The sequence below is a fragment of the Spermophilus citellus genome (genome assembly GCF_964194105.1).
Source record: "Spermophilus citellus genome assembly, chromosome: 5".
NCBI classification, from domain to species: Eukaryota; Metazoa; Chordata; class Mammalia; order Rodentia; family Sciuridae; genus Spermophilus; species Spermophilus citellus.
The window spans coordinates 102,927,965-102,943,035 of NC_138186.1; positions in this window are offsets into that span (position 1 = coordinate 102,927,965).

A 15,071-nucleotide genomic window follows, 5' to 3' on the forward strand; every position below is an offset into this window, starting at 1 on the left:
TGCATATTATACATTTGTACACTATACACATATATGTGGAAAAAGAGAAAAAAAAAGTTTTAGAAATAATATTGCATTTCACCTTGTTTTCAGCTTTTATATTCAATTTATCATTATCATCAGAATCTATTTTCCCCATAGTATATCTGTATTTTTAGGTAGTCTCTAAATTGACTCTTTCATGGTTGATTTTTTTCAACCATATTTAACCACTGATCAGAGATGAATTGATTAGAGTAACTGTGGAGTAATTCAAATCAGATAAGATGGCTGAGCTCACCAACAAGCCATGCCATGGTTCAGTAATTTTGTTCATATAAATACAACCTAATCCACTGCAGTAAGTTAGACATATTGGACAAACAAACTTTAGGAGTTATCTCTAACACCCTTTAAGTATTTAGTTTATTAGAATGTATTTTCTTGGAAATTTTTTTTTTGTCTCTAACCAATGCAAAGATTAATTTTTTACTCTTCAAATGTTTTTGACTGATAGATAAAAATGTATATATTCATATGTGTCATACAATATTTGACCTAGCTATCTCAAGCATTTATCATTTCTTTATAGTGAAAATAGTTAATATCCTATTATTTAGTTTTTTTAATGTACAATACATTATCATGCATTATGATTATCTTTAGTCACCCTCTACACTATAGCACAGAACTTTCTCCTAACTATAACATTTTTTTTTTTTTTTTTGTACTGGGGATGCTTAAGCATTGTGCCACATTCCCAGCTCTTTTTTTCTATCTTATTTAGAGACAGGGTCTCTGTAAATTGCTGAGACTAGCTTACAAGTTCTTATCCTCCTGCTTCAACTTCCTGAACTTCTAGGATTATAGGTGTGGGCTCTGTGCTTGTCTCTAACTATAACTTTTCATCTGTACTTTAACCTTTCCACATCTTCCCCCTCCCTCCAGCCTCTAGTAATGACCAACTCTCAAATTTTGAGATTATGAGTATGACCTAAAATTCCACATTAGTGAGATAATGCAATGTCATATGTAACATAATGATTTCCAATTCCATTCATGTTGTGCAAAGGACAGGACTTCATTCTTTTTATGGTTGAGTATTATGTCATACCATAGATTCTTTATCCATTGATCAAGGCGATGAACATTTAGGTTGTTTTCATTTCTTGGCTATTTGAACACTGGTATAATGAACACCAGAATACAGATGTCTCTGACATCCTGATTTCCTTCCCTTTGCATGTATACTCAGTAGTAATGTTGCTGAATCATTTCATGGTTCTATTTTTAAACTTCTAAGGGACCACCATTGTGTTTTCCATAATGACTATACTAATATACAGTCCCACTCATCATGTACATGGGTTGCTATTTCTCCACAATCCTACCAGCACTAGTTAACTTTCATCTTTTTAATAATAACCATTCTAACTGGAGTGAGACTGTATTTCTGATGATTAGTGATGATAAACAATTTTTGTTTTATATACATGTTGATCATTCATGTCTTCCTCTGAGAAAAATCTACTTAGGTCTATTGAGTATTTTTAATTGGATAATTTATTTGTTCCTGTTATTGATTTGAGGACTTCATGTATTCCAGATATTAGCCTGTTGTCATATATTTAGTTTACAAATATTTTCTTCTACTCTGTAAGTTTTCTTTTCATTCTGAAGATTTTTTTTTCTTTTCTTTGTGGGAGAATATCAGTTTGATTGAATTGAGATTGACTAATTTTGCTTTTGTTTTCTATGCTTTGGGGATCTTATCTTTAAAAAAATTCCTTAGTCATTCCAATGTTCTACATTTTCTTCAGGTAGTTTTATAGTTTTAAGTCTAACATTTAGGTCTTTAATATATTTTTGTCTGCATGTTTTATATGGTGAGAGATAAGGGCCTAGTTTGTTTCTTCTTTATATGTATATCATTTTCCCCAAACCACTTATTGAAAATACTGCCCTTTTTCCATCGTTCATTTTTAGAAACTTTCTTGAAGATAAACTCACTGTAAGTATGTGGGGTTTACTCTTGATTCTCCATTTTGTTTCATTGGCTACTAGGCTTGTTTTATGCTAATACAAAGCACAGCTTTGAAATATATTTTGAATTCCGTACTATACTTCCTTCTGCTTTGTTCACTTTCCTTAAAATTTCTTTTTTTTTCAGGGATTTTTATGGCTATATAAAAATTTTACTATAATTTTTATAGTTTTATAGTGAAAAAAATCATTAATATTTTGATAGGGATTGCATTGAACCTATAGATTGTTCTAGGTTGTATGGACCATACAATGATATTAGTTCTATTATCAATGGGCATTTGTATCCTTTTCAATTTCTCTCATCAATGTCTTATCAGTTCATCATAGAGATCTTCAATCTCTTACCTTAAACTCATTCCTAGGTATTTTTTTTTTAAAAAAAAACAATTGAAAATTAAACTTCTTTCTCTATTTCTACTTTAGATAATTTGCTATTAATGTACAGCAACACTATTTTTTATGTTGATTTTCTATCCTGAAACTTTGCAGAATTTGCTTATTAGTTCTAATAGATATTTGGGGATTTTGTATATGTTAGATTATGTCATCTGCAAACCATGACCATTTGATTACTTCTGTTTCAATTTGAATACTATGTCTTTATCTTGACTGATTTTTCTAGTTACAAATTCTAGTACTGTGTTTAATAAAAGTGATGAATGTGGACATGCTCATCTTGTCCAGATCATAGAAAGGGAACATTTTGTTTTCCCATAATCAATGTAATGTTAACTGTTGAAATATTATATATGATCTTTATCATGTCATGATAAGCTCCTTCTGAAACTAATTGGTTCAGCATTTTTGTCATGATGAGAGGTTGAAATTCAGCTTTATGTGTCTGGAAGTATTTTTAATGTCTCTTTCATGAGAAGTTTGTGAGCTTGATACTGTATTCTCTTTAGCATTTGAGAGCTTGAATATAGTATGCCTTGACAGAGATGTGTTTGAATTTTTATCTGACTGGTGAATTTGAGCTTCCTGTCCCTGAATATTTATTTGATCCAATTTTAGATTTGGGAAGTTTACTAATACTCTCCTTGAGTAAGATTTCTACCTACTTGTTGCCTTCAATTCTCTCTTGAACTCAAATATTTATTATTTTAATGTTATCTTATATTTCTGAGAGTCTTTATTCATTCCGCTTCATTTTTGTTTCTTTTTTCTACCCTGTGTATTTCCAAATGTCTTGTCTTTGAGCTCACTAAATTCTTCTTCTGTTTAATCCATCATTATGCTACTTTCTATCATGTTTTCAACAGTATAATTTTTAAACTCAAGGATTTATTTGATTTTTTAAAAATGATTTAGATCTGTTAAGGTTTTGTGTTATAATAGTGAATCATATCTCTGTTTTCTTGAGGCTCATTGAGTTTCCTTAAAATAGCTATTTTAAATCTTCTAAGAGTTTGCAGATATTGGTTTCTATAAGGTCAATTTTGGGCACTTATTTTGTTCTTTAGGTGAGGTCATTATTCCCTGAAAATTCTTAATTCTTTTTAGCATATGATGTCATCTATGCCCTGAAGGACTGTGTATTTATTCAGTTCTTCACAATCTGGCTTTGTTTGTGTCTGTCTTTCTAAAAATTCTAAGAAGTTTGCTCACTTCTTCTGAGTGAACACTTCTAGTATTTTAGCACTAGGTAGTAATCAAAGTCCATGTTTGCTTTGTGTCCACTGTTATGTGCTTTTTCAATACAGAAAGGCACCCAAAACCCAGGTTTTTCCCAAACCTACTATTTTTTATGCTTTTGACAATGAACTCCAATTGACAATTACTCTGTATGTTTTGTGCTACTTGACTTTGAGGATGGGATGGGTTAGAGAGTGCCTTGGCCAGAAACACAGCAAAATTGACTGACACCCAGAGTTCACAGACTTTTAAACCAACTCAGCATGGGTACTGGAATAAGGTCCCCATTACTATGGGCTCCCAACTGAAAAAGAAGACTCATGACTTGAAACTGTATCACCATCTCAGGTAATGATGGCCAGAATAGAAATCCAATCCACCTGGTTTATTCATCTTGCTCTCAGGTGGGCACAGAGGTGAGGTCTGCCTGAAAAGAGGGTCTTCCCAGTGTTGGGTCTCACCAGCCTGTCTCTGAGTTCCAAACATGAGTTCCATGGTGCTCACTTTCCTGCCCTACCTAAATGTGAGAGAAATTTTGCTCCTTGCTGCACTTCCTGAGGTTGGGAGGAGATTGGTTAAGGTGGGTCCTTGGTGGCTCAAACTGATGCAAAGCTGTTTTGCATTAGTCTCATGGCCATAGGGTCCTCTGCACTTTCAGGGGTATATGCTAGATCTATTGTGAGTCTGGTACCCCCACTGGGGTACAGTTTCCTTCTTGGTCCTGTGGAAGGTATAGAGATTCTCTCTGTGAGTACTGCTCTGGGATACAGGCCTTTGCATTCTTCTGGCTTTCTATGACAGCCTTAGCACTGAGCTCCAATGAAGTCATATGGTCCCTTTCTTGCCATTCTGGGTTTCCAGTCCAAGACTGGAACTTAATTACTTCTTCCTCCCTTGATCAGGAGGTATCCCTCTCCATGCTGTACCACTTAGAGTTGAGGAAAGTGTATTGTTGAAAACATTTTTCTCTCTGCATTCTTCATCATCTTTTATCCTTCTTTCACTTCCTTCATGAATCTTTTCTTCTTATTACACTAAAACCAGGCCCTGTAATCTCTCTTCTGATTCCCCAAGCTTTAGTGACGTTCCTTTGGTCCATAAATTGCTATTCAAATTGGTTTATCTATGGGGAGACAATAGCTGCAGCATGTTACTCAGATACCATCTTGCTTTTAGTCCTCTAAATCTTTAGCTTTAAGTGGATTTCCAAGTATTGTACTGGTATTAGGAAAAGAAGAACCTGACTGAAGAATCCTAGAGACTTTTCACAGTAAGTTCCATTTGATATCATATCAATTTTTCTGAGAAGCCAAAAATGAGTTGTTGGGAATTGTTAAGTTAACTGAGTCATGATAGTTTGGAATATTTCATCAAATTTCTTAGCTTTCAAAACTTTTGTAAGCACATGTGCACGTGCACACACACGCACACACATACAAGCATGCACACACACTTATTCACACCTGAATGCATAAGGACAGAAGTATGTTCTCATGCTCTAACAATACTTCAAATATAATATCATTATAAACAACACAAGGAAATCTATGCTGACAACGTATTTTCACATATTGTGGCCTTGCTTTATTTTCGTGTAAGTAACATTTCCATCTCTTTGCATGGAAGGCGGTGACAAAATGTTTAGCATCCACCATTTTAACTGATGCTTCTAGATGTAATCAGTATAAAGTCTACAAACCTGATGATTTTTATTAGTAACAATAAGTTATTTGAAAGAATGTATTTATTTAGTTATTTTGATAATACTAATGTATGAAACTATTCAGGAATTGTTATGTAGACAAATTTATAATTATCTACAAATAACTTTGTAATTGTTATATTGACAAATTTATTTTTACCTTTTTTGGCATTGTAAATTAATATTTATTTAAATATTGTATATTATCTTTCAAGAACAGTCATAATTTTTCTAATTTTTATATATCCACATGGTTATTTTCAGCAATAATTAATAATCTCATATGTATAGCTGTATAAGACAAAATTAGAGACAAAAACTTTTTATTTCTTCATCACATCCAGAGCAGCTACAGATAGTACCAGAAAAACAGTCTTTTCGAGACTGTATTGTCTACTCCTTTTAAACTGAACTTTTCCTCTTTTTCTAGAATTGATATTCCTGATGTATTACACACACACACACACACACACACACACACACACACACACACACTAAAGTGTTTGGAAAAAATAGACACTATTACTATTTTAATACACGGTAAATAGTGATAAAGTACAGACTTCTAAATTTAGTTTAACTGGGATATTCCATGTTTCCTCATTATCTTTGGAAGGAAATAGATATGTAGTCTGAATATTACTACTTTTTGTTTTTTTAGTCATTATTTATTGTAAAATTTAAAGTCATTTATAAAGGAACATTGCGGCAAACTTGGAAGGTTTTCAGGAACAGATTTTTTTGTGTGTCTGTGACGATTCTTTTTGTGTAAAGGAAATTGTAAACTGTATTTCTTTTACCCGTTTTTGGTTCCTCAATTGATTTTGTATTTTTTTCTTGTTAAAATATACTTTTGAAATAACCTTTTTATGAGGAAGCAATTCATCCATTAATGATTATAAAAGCATCATTTTTTGAATCTTAATATTTTTCAGTCAACCAATTATTTATGTTAAGCATTCATTAGTGGAACATTAGAGAATAAAAAAAATTACAAAATTTTTTGAAATCTTTGATTCTGTGTTGGACAAATTTTATTACTTCATAAGAGACATATGATGAAATAACAGTAGTTTGGTAGAGACAGACACTAATAAACCTAGGTAGAATATATTGGATAGGGAGGAAAAAATCTAGAAATTATTAATAAAATTAAATCTGAAATTTAAAAGTAAAAGTAAAATTTTCTGGTATATAGAAATTTACCACACATGACATGCACATTGAGTTGATGTTAATCTCTAGTATTGGGGAAAATGCAAATCAAAGCTACATCAAGATTTCATTTCACTCCAGTCAGAATTGCTATTATCAAGAATACAAATAATAACAAATGTTTCTAGGATGTGGGGGGAAAGATACACTCAGATGCTGTTGATAGAACTGTAAATTGGTGCAAGTACTATGGAAAGCAGTATGGAGATTCCTCAGACAACTTGGAATGGAACCACTATTTGACAGAGCTATCCCACTCTGTTTTATACCCAAAGGATTTAAAATCAGTATATTACAGTGACATAGCCACATCAATGTTTATAGCACCTCAATTCACAATAGCTAAACTATGGAACCAGCCTAGATGGCCTTCAACAGATTAATGAATAAAGGAAATGTGGTTCATATACAAAGGAATATTACTCAGCCTTAAAAAAGTTTGAAAGGTTGGCATTTGCAGTTAAATGGATGGAACTAGAGAATAGCATACTAAGTAAAAAAGTTCATCCCTAAAAACCAAAGGTTAATTGTTTTCTCTAATAAACAGATGCTGATCCATGGGGTAGGGAAGAATGAAAAAACTTTGGATTGTGCAGAGGGGAAGGAGAGCAGGGGTTGGTTGTGGGGATAGGAAATATGGTAGAATAAGACAAACATTATTACCCTATATACATGAATGATTGCACTACTGGTTTGACTCTGCAACTTGCATATCCAGAGGAATGAGAAGTTGTATTCCATTTATGTACAATGTGTCAAAATGCATTCTACTGTTCTGTATAACTAATTAGAACAAATCTTAAAATTAAATAATAATAATAATAATAATAATAATAATAATAATACAAGAAAAAGAAAGAGTAGGAATGAAACCACCATATGACCCAGCTATTCTACTCCTTGGAATATATCCAAAAGACCTAAAATCAGCAAATTACAGTGATGTGACCAAATCAATGTGAAAAGCTCAAGTCACAATAACCAAGCTGGGAAATAAACCTAGACACCCTTCAACAGATGATTGGATACAGAAAATATGATATATACACCCAATGGAGTTTTACTCACCCACAAAGAAGAATGAAATTATGGTATTTGCCAGTAAACAGATGTAACTAGATAACATCATGCTAAGTGAAATAAGCCAGTCTGAAAAAGTCAAAGGTTGAATTTTTTCTCTGATATGTGGAAGCTAATTCAAAATATGGAGAGAGGGTATAGAGAGAGAGAGGGAGAGGGAGAGGGAAAGAATGAGAAAGAGGGAGAGAAAGGAAGAGAAAGAAAGTAACAGGATAAATAATTTAATCAAAGCAAGATTGGTCATACACTAAACGAAGGAGACTGAGGGGAAAGAGACACAGGAAAAGAGACATTAATTTAAAAAAAAATCTATAAATAAATTGCAGAAAGTTCAGTAGAATAGAGGAAGGAGAGCAGGGGGAACAGGAATGTTGGGGCTGACTCAGAGAAAAATTACATTCCTAGATTTTTTTATTATGTCAAAATGCATCCTAATCTTATATATAACTAAAAAGAATCCGTTTAAACGAAACAAAGAAAATTAAGTTGAGGTTGAGCTCAATGGTCAGATTGGTAAGTTTATTTTTTGAACACTACTTTTTTTTGTGAAATTTCTACCAGCAAGCTACATTTTAAAAATTTTATAGATTTCAGATGATGTATTTTGTGGTTGAAAGTAATCCTGAAATTCCACGAAGTTGATTTTATCTTGTTATTATGTATGATGAAAGTTTATTGACATTTGTAAAAAATATTTATGTCATTAATTAGTGGTAAATTTAATTTCAGATTTTAAAATTTTCATTTTCATTTTGACTTTAATAAGGAATTATCTTATAAAAGCAATTAAAATCTAGTGTTAGTATATTTTATTTTAGTAGATATATAGATATAAAACTCAAAGCCTGAAATGGACATAATGAAAAATATTAAGCAGAATGCCACTTTCAGACTAACAGATATATCTTTACTTTGTTAAAATGAAAATTACACTACTATGCTAGTAATCAGTATAAGTCTCATCTTTAGGATTTCAATCAGATCCATGGGTAATCTTTAATTAGAATATATCAAAGTACATTTATATTTTGTTTAATTCTAGTCTATCTTGTATCGTTTTTTTTTTAATTTGTAAAAATCTATAAATGTACTTTGAAACTACACATTTTTACAAGTAGGTTTATGAACCAACATTATATTCTTGCTGTTTTGGAAACTGGAGTTAATTGTTGTCATATGCCTCTGGGACTGATGTGTATGTACCAAATAGAACTGTTGGTTGACTTTACTTTTTACAATAGTCTTATGATTATAAATAATGATTATAAATACAGAAAAGCAAGGAAACAGTCTGCTAGAAATTTACCAATGTTATCATGACTGTTTCATTACTGTCAATTATTCAAAGAACAAAATGGCACTTTTTATTTTATTTTCATGAATATCTCTATTTACTTTTATTAAACTTGACTATTAAAGAAATTAAATCTGGGTAAATATTCAGAGGTTCAGATTTAAGGCAATGACTGACTTTAGTTTACCAAGTAGTTAGGCAGTCATGGCAGTTAGGAGAGGTAAATATGAAACTTTTTTAAAAAAATAACTACTCAATTTATATTTGAAACTGACAGCTAAGATAGAAACACAGGAGCAATGTATTGAATTGTAATATAATAAAAAATACAGAGACATTTAGTGAGGATAATAGAAGCCACAGTAAGTTGAAATATGCCATCCATGTATGTGAAAAGGACTATACTTTACTCACTCAGTAAATATATATGTTGTCTTCACTGCAGCCAATATTAATTGCTTATAGAAATGATGATCTTTTATATTTTATTATAAAAATTATGAATCCAAATTTTTGTACCATATAATATCTATGGCTCTCTATGTATCATAAAATGTAATAAAATGTTTCTCTAAAATCCAGATTTCCATAAGAAAAAACAAAACATTAAAAAAGGATAATTTTTATTAAAAATAAACATTCTGATAGTTAATTGTTTTGGAGTTTTCTTGGTTTTCTACTGAGAAGGTTACCACATTTTTAACATATAGCACCTTGAGTGAAAAAAGAAAAAAAGTCAGCATCTCTTATCTAACACATAGAAATTTATAAAATTTTAATTTAGGTATGGATACATACTGTTATATTAATCGGCTGTATGAAAAGAGAAGACTAAATGTGAGATAATTTTTATTTAGAAATAAAAAATTAATATTTTCATTTTGCTCTCGATGGATCAACCAGTGCGTCTAATTGGAGATGCTTAATCACTTGCTTTGGGTACCAATGGTCTATGGTGCAGGCATGTGTGTCTCCTAACATCCAATGGGAATCTGGGTTAACAACTGGAATCCACTCCAGGGAATAATATCCTAAAATGGTGTCATAACTCTAAAAGAGGGTGTTGGTTCTCTCGTCCTCTGAGAATGAATGGTTATTGAATGATTACTCGTGGTATAACAGTAGATTACATCCTCCATTCCAACTCTCTTGTTCAGTTTAGAACTGTGATACAACCCTATTTTAGTTGTTAGCATAGAAAGCAATAAAAATTAAACTTGGGCCAATGTACCCTATAATAACTACATAAGCATAATTGCTTCTTCAATATTATATAAGAGCTGTTAGGTGGAAAGAACAAATTTTCTATATATATTTAGCTTTCCTTGTCAAAGAAACATTTTTTTCCAATTTGGTTGGTCTCTTGTGTAGTCCAACTAGAGGTTTGTGTCCCTAATTGTTAGGACAGCATAGAGCAAACTCCTAATTGAACATGTGAGAATATTACAATACCTCAGATCCCTATTGAATTGCTCAGATAACATTTTATGTGTGTATTATAGGCAGTGATACTTCTACTTTAATATACATACAGTTCTGGTTCAGTTTTGATTTGCTTTTCTAACAAAATCCAAGATGGAAAAAAAAAAAAAAAGCAGTCTTCCAAGTCCATTCTACACAGTTTGAAGGGCAAGGTCCTATGCAATATTATCAAAAGCTGGTACATCTGCTCAGCAAGTGAATATGTTATCCAGTAAAGGTAGAAATGGCTAAATTTGCATAAGGTTTAATGTCTTTTAATAAAATTGAGAACTGATAAAGTGTAAATTCAAGTCTCAATAAAATCTCCATAGAAATTGATCAAATTCATATCTAGGGTAGAAATCAAGAGGAAGGAGCTAAATTTAATGAGTGTCTATTGTAGGATAATATAATACATCTGTGGATTTTATTTTTGTTTAATTTTAATCATCAGCATAAAAACAATAGATTAGGCCTTCTTTTGAGAAACACAAATTCACATGGAAAACACATTTTTTATGTAATTTTTTGGTGAAATTTTAGTTTCTCTATTGCTAATGTATGATCCTATCAAAATACTTCAGATTTGACTTAACTGTTTTACTTTACTGATTATGTGTATTGCTTATTTTATTTTCATTTTGAATAATGTGATCCCTGCTGTTAGGAGTACTTGAATATTTATAATTAAATATTCAGAAAGTGGGAAGCATTTATTAACTGTCTTCTTTAACTAAGGTTAGAAAATGATGGTCCATGGACCAAATCCAGCTCACAGCCTACTTTTATAAATAAAGCTTTATTGGAACTCACCCACACCCATTTGTTTACATATTGTCTATAATTGCTTTCCCCCTACAGTGTCAGAGTTGAATAGTTGCAACTGAGACCATCTGGTCTACAGAGCCTAAAATACATTCTATTTGGCCCTTTACAGAAAATGTTTGTGGCATCTGCTCTTTACTCATAGAAAACATTTACCAAAATAAAATTTACCCTCTTTGTATACTATTCTGAAATGTTCATTATGCCTGAGAAAATTTAACACTAGATATAACAAGTATAATTGCAACCATTTTTGTGTGACACATTATATTGTGTGAGGTGTTATTCTAAGTGTCTGTGCCAATTTGCAGTCCTTGAGGAATGTAGATTATAACCTCTTATGTATCAGACCATGTTTTTACTTTTCATCTTCTAATTTGCTGAAAAAGACCACTAACAGTTCCAGCCACTTGGAGCTTTAAACAAGAGATACAGAACCTTAAATATGAAAGAACATGATTTGAGGGAACACTATACATGTCACCCAAAAGATAATGTATTTTACTGTGATTTTAGCAGCATATCAGTATCTCACCTAGCACAAGCCCTGCCACAGTCCGGCTACAGCAAAATAACCGGGGGGTGACGAACAACTTGTGTACATTGATACAGCAGGAGTGGAAGCCATTTATTATAGGACAAGAGGGGTATATATACATTCCACACAGCTTATCTTAATTAACATAAACTAGATACAGCAGTCAACCAATAAAGAATCTCCACACTTAATGGCTCCCTGGCGTTACTTCACAAACCACTCCCTCTGGCATAATGCCAGGCGCCATCTTGACTTGTTTACAGACCCTAACAAAGCCCCATAACTATAACATGGAAGAGAACTTATGGGATGACACTCTTCTGTTGATATAATGTAAGATGATGAAGCCCTTGACTCTAATAGTTGCTTCTCTCAGGGTTTTTGTTTTGTTTTGTTTTGTTTTGTTTTTACATAATTTGTTCCAAACTAGAAGGTGCACAGTAGAAAGCAAACCCTCAATGTCTGGAAGCTAAGCTCTAGAACAATAGGGACACATTAAGCAAACATACACTCACCCTAGCACTTATCATACAGCTATCGACACATGGTTTGGAATTAATGTGTATTGGCTAGTCTTCATGTCTTCATGTCCTTATATGTGGAAATATATGTCCAAATTGGAGAAGTTTGGGTAATTCTGTTAAACAGAATTTTATAGAAACTTCAAAATAACTATGATGTCCTTATCCTATTTTTTAACTAATGGGGAAAAAAAATCTTGGGTAGTTTTAATGTGAGTTAGTGTTGAGGATAAATTATATGTAGTGTCCAAATTTTAATGTGATCATGCCAAACATGCATTAACATGCATTAACACGCATTGGTTTTGTTCCTCTGATTTTTGTAGGGATGCTGAGGGCAAACAGTGGAAAGCTTAGGCAACAAAAACATCTTGGGAGTTCCTTTGTGCCATTCACCTTTGGTGGTAACATAAATAAGAGCAAACACGTTCATGGCTACACCAAATACAATAGGATAGAGATCATGTGAACAAACCCACAGACATGCATGTTCAACAGCTCATATGTGACTTGTTTTTATTTGTTCACTTTTGCAGAGTTCTTGAAAAAAAAAGTCAACAACAGATCCGCATTTCCACAACACAGAAAGTTTTCAAGTCTGGGTACAGGCTGTTCTTTCAGAAGGGATATAAACTTTCCAAATTAGTATGGTTCCCACCATTGCCTTTCATCTTCCTGACATCACAGTGCAGTGCCAATTGTCATTTATTAATGCGCTGGTTAATACTGTAGGAAATACTGTCTGAACTCTTTTCTAAAAGAAAAGACAGAAGATAATCCCACAAACCTGTGTTTTTTAAGAAAAAAAGGGAAACAATCATATTTCTTTGCGACCTCACTCTTTTAGATTACGTAAGTGTGTGATATGTATTTGAATTTATGACCCAGTATTGGGCAAAAATATTTTCTTCTTCCTTATCACTTACTAAGACATTTCCCAATATTTCTTTGCTTTAAGATTATAGATTTTTCCTGATGACAAACTGAAAGTGGCTATACTCTCCAAATATTTAGAATGGCAAAAGAAAAGCTTTTTAAAACTCTGTGAGGCTAGATACTTGTTTGTTAAACATTTGAAATCAGTGTTAGAGATTGCTACCAGTATTTTTTCATCATCTCATTCAATCTGAATTTTTAATGATCATTTAAATGGTATAGGAACTGAAGCAGAGAGAGAGAGAGAGAGAGAGAGAGAGAGAGAGAGAGAGAGAGAATGAAAAAAATAAAAGAAAAAGGAAGGAAGGAAGGAAAGAAGAGAGTGAAAAAAGAAACAGAAGAAAATTGACTCAAGGTCATATAGTTATCAATTAATAAAACTTGAAGTACATCTGTGTTTTATGCATCTCTACACATATTATCAAATTCTGCAATGTGCTGTATCCATATCTTGAGAGGAAATGTTATTTTATCAATGTCAAACAGCTTTTTTCTATCTACAGATAGTCTCAAACTTGATTTACTATGGTTTGATATCAATTTGTTAAAATAATACCTTCTCTTCTTTATATTTAAGCATTTATTTTTTCATGTCTTTCTGAGATAATAAGTTTCTGGTCACCTTAAAAAGCTGAAATAAGTTCTGAAGCCTTTGCACCTCAATTCGACTTTTTTTCCCTCTTTTGAAATATTTAATATATAGCAATACATTACTTTCATAACTATTTTGATCTCTCTTGCACAATATTAAAATGAAGTTCCTAGAGGACTCATTTATATTATTTTTAGCTCTGCTGAGTCTTTCATAGCATCTTTAAACGTGTTGTATTTAATGAAGTATTGCATCTGCTTAACAGTGAAATTTAATGTAGAGGGAATGTGAGTACTCTGAAGACTACTACTTAGAAAGAAAACCAAAAAACCCTGTTTATGAGCTGGTCTTTGGAAGACCCTGATTTATAAACTGAGAAGAAGCAAGCCCTCTTTGCTTTGATGTGGTTGAAGTACATCTTTTCTAACTAGAAATCATATTGCCTGGACTCTTCAGGGAGACTGACCTGAGCAGCTTTAATGGAACTATGTGAGTTTTTCAGGAATGAAATTCTAACTCAGTATTTTACAAAATGGCAGACACTGGAAGTCCTGTGTTATTGAAAAATTTTACCTAGACAGGTCTCAAAATAAGATGCATATAATAACTAAAGTCCTATCACAGAGATTCTGATTCTGTAGTTTCTACGTTGAAGTCTACAAGTTTGTGTTTTTTGATAAGCACTTCCAAAGAAGAATGGGAAGAAAAGTCTCACTACTGACAACATTTCCAATAGAGCTCACCTTGTGTATTTACAGTGAGACAGTGAGTTTTAAAATTCAGTTACATATCTTTCTTTGATAGATTTCTGACTAGATTCCAAAGACTTCTGCATTATAGTCTTTTTGACAGCCTATTAGTTGGCTTCAGTCTCCAAACAGTAAGAAAATAAATGAAAGTTTCTAATTCAAGTCTTATACCCCAGACATATATAGCAGAATATCCGGGACATTTATCTCCATGTGAAGGATTTACCTTGCCCTGCAGTTATAGAAATAGCATCTAAATGCTGCTCAAAAGATCCTTACCAAGAGTAAAGTGAAACAATTATTTGATGGGGGTCAGGGTGAGAAAATACATTATTTGAATTATCCTCTCATCTCTATGTCATATACAGTCTTGAAATTTTGGCTGCAGAAAGTGTACACAGCATGGCTTTATGCTATGATCTCTGGCAAGCTTTTGAACACTTTTAATCTGTCCATGAGAATCTTTTCCTGAGGCTCAGCATTAAGAAGATCTCATAA